The sequence below is a fragment of the Vombatus ursinus genome, unplaced genomic scaffold (genome assembly GCF_900497805.2).
Source record: "Vombatus ursinus unplaced genomic scaffold, bare-nosed wombat genome assembly UNPS02015016.1, whole genome shotgun sequence".
Lineage (NCBI taxonomy): Eukaryota > Metazoa > Chordata > Mammalia > Diprotodontia > Vombatidae > Vombatus > Vombatus ursinus.
Window position 1 is genome coordinate 950,615 of NW_020954794.1, and position 3,098 is coordinate 953,712.

Consider the following 3,098-nt stretch of genomic DNA (forward strand, 5'->3'; position numbering starts at 1 on the left):
GAGAGAGAGAGAGAGAGAGAGAGAGAGAGAGAGAGAGAGAGAGAGAGAGAGAGAGAGAGAGAGGGAGAGAGAGAGAGAGAGAGCTCGATCAGTGTGACTGAGTCAGCCTGCAGGAGAACAATGGACCGCACATCAGCCAGCCTGCTGAGAGCCAATAAAACCCGGCCAGGACTCTGGGGAAGGCTTCTGTCGAAGCAACATTTCCTGAAGACTGGCTCCATTTTTCAGCAGCGTCCCCCGCCCCCTTCCAGTACAACTTGCCTAGTCAGGTCTAGGAGAGGTGGGGAGTTAATGGAGACAAGTGGAGACAGAAGCCTGGCACACATCTATCATGGCTCTTGTGGGGATGAGAAACTTTGCTAGGCTCTGAGTCCTTCTGTAAGCCTGGGGCCCTCCCACCATATATCTCTTACTCTTCCATTGCCGATATAACCTCTTTGTCTGATGAGCAACCAATCTCTCCCCTCATCTCTCACTTTGGCCTTTGCCAGACAGAGGAAAAGGCCTTGAATGTAAACTTCTCTCCCCAGAGCTAAGGAGGAATCTTGGCACATCCTTTCATGAGCTCACTCATTCTGAGTTAACTAAGAATCTTAGCATATTCTTTTACACTCTCAATCACTCACTCACTTGGGGTATCTCAGGTTATGATAAGAGGACAAAGCCATTCTTTCTCTAGAAATGAGAAGTAGGCACTGCGGTACAATGGGAAGAACATTGGCTTTGGAGTCAGAGGGCCTGGGTTCAAAATCCATCTCTGCTGCTTACTACCTGGACAGCTTTGGGCAAGTCACTTAACTTCTTTGGGCCTCAGTTTCCCTCTCTGTAAAAGGAAAGGGTTGGACCAGATGACTTCTGAGGTCCCTTCTGACCCTAGACCTATGATGTAAAGGTGAATGGGTATACATGTGTACTTTACATACTTTTGGATTTATTAGACAACATTAACATGGCATAACCAAATGCATATTATAGCTTGGGAAAGGAAAACACCCCAGAGAAGCCACGTGACCAGTCACCCAAGATGCAGAATAGATGGTTGGCACCAGGTCAAACTACCCTCTTGAGGCCCAGGATATTAATTCCCCTGCGCTCCTGTCAAGTCCCCTAACAGTTTGGGGATATAGGAGACCTGTGATAACAGAGCCCTATTAAGTCCCAGCTGGTCATAGTCAGAAGAGTTTCTCACAAGAAAAGACATTCAGAAAGAGAGGTGTCGGTAATGATTCCTGACACCAGGAATGAGGAGAGCTGTGTGATCGCAATCCCAACACATTCCCTCGATTCACTTAAAAAAAAAGCAATCATTCATGTGTTTGGATTACATGATAGGTATTTGATTGATTTTTTGAGTACTTAAAAAAAAAAGATGAATTGGTCAGTTATAGCTATTGCAAGAGGCAGCTAGGTGGCACAGTGGATGCCGGTTCTGAACTCAGGAAAACTTATCTTCCTGAGCTCAAATCCAGCCTCAGACACTTATTAGCTGTGTGACTCTGAGCAAGTCACTTCACCCTGTTTGCCTCAGTTTCCTCATCTGTAAAATGAGCTGGAGAAAGAATTGCAAATTACTTCAGTTATCTTTGTGAAGAAAAACCCAAATGGGGTCACAAAGTGTTGAACGTGACTGAAACAATAAAACAACAATAACAAGAACAAGAAATTATTGCAAGGTGTTCCAAAAATCTTCATGTGATTTAAAGCTCACTTTTAAGCTAAAAAAAAAATAGCCCTTAAAATTGCACTAAGACTTTTGGGACACCTTATATTTTTTACTATATTGATTGAATATTGATGATTGGGGGAGGGAGGGAGTAGAGAGGTGTGCTTAAACAACAACAGCAACAAAAAAACCCGGCCTTCTAGAAACTAGGTATTTTGTTCTGTTTCCCTGCTCTGAGTTCTAAGCAGCTCCAGTTCAGTCTGATTCTAAGCTATAGGACCTTTCCTGCCAATCTTCCCTTCCTTGAAGACCATTTAGTCAGTACCTGCTTCAGTGCCCTCAATGGTGCTCTGGTGGCCTGGAGGATATAATATGGCTTCCGGAGGTGCCCAAGACACAATTGGAAAGCCATGTGGTTCCTTGGAGCCATGACTTCAGTGAAAATAATTAGGAGTACTCACAGTCGGAGGGTTTGTTACGTAACAGAGCTTTGCCTGTGTTTGAGTTGATGGGAGCAGTACGCCTATATGAGGCTCGTGTTGTGTCTGGCTGTGTGGGCACCATCTCTGGTCAGTGTGTGGAGGGGGAGGTCTCTAGGTAGGGTCTTCATCTAGACCTTTAGAGGACCACCAGTTCAGTTGAGTGAATTAGGGTCATAGGATCCTATGGCTGCAGGGACCTTGGAAATTGTCTTGTCCAACCCCTTATTTTATGGGTGAAGGAACTGAGGTCCTCTGAACTCAGCCCCTCCGACTCCAGGATCAGGGCTGTTTCTGCATGTACCCCTGGAACAGACAAAAAAAATCAAAAGGAGAGACTTTTAGAAAGCCCCCCGACTTGAAGAGTTTGAGGGTGCTATGGGGTTACATGTGCATAGTCTCTGTATGGTATGTGTATGTGTGTGTCGAGCTTTTGACTGAATTCCTGTTTGAGGGAGATAAATCCCAAGAGATATTAGGGCTAAAGTCTGCAGAGGAATATATGAAGACTGGTAAGAATTAAAATCAAGATATTAATGATGTTTGATAAACCCTTTGTGAATCTCAATAATTTCTTATTGAAATTAGCCCTAAATGTCTCAGGGGGACTAGGAGTAATAATTAATCTTTACTTGGTTCTGGAGAAAAACCCTGGTATACAATGTGGCTCATGTCCCACTTCTATAGGAGACTTTTCTGGTCATCCCCATTCCTGCCCTCATCCCTTAGTATTTTTCCTGCTCAATTGTTTTCCATCTGCTCTGTATATGTCTTGGGAACACACAGTTATTTACTTGGTCTCCCGCCACCAGAATGAGAGATCCTTGAAAGCAGGTACTTTCTTTTTTCTTTTCTTCCTTCCTTCCTTCCTTCCTTCCTTCCTTCCTTCCTTCCTTCCTTCCTTCCTTCCTTCCTTCCTTCCTTCCTTCCTTCCTTCCTTCCTTCCTTCCTTCCTA

General features: G+C 44.4%; 1 protein-coding gene across 1 annotated transcript in view; it reads left to right on the forward strand.

Annotated features, from left to right (window-relative positions):
* The window catches only part of PAX8 (paired box 8), a 79,045-nt gene that overhangs the window by 54,642 nt on the left and 21,305 nt on the right, over positions 1–3,098 (forward strand). The window lies entirely within an intron of this gene.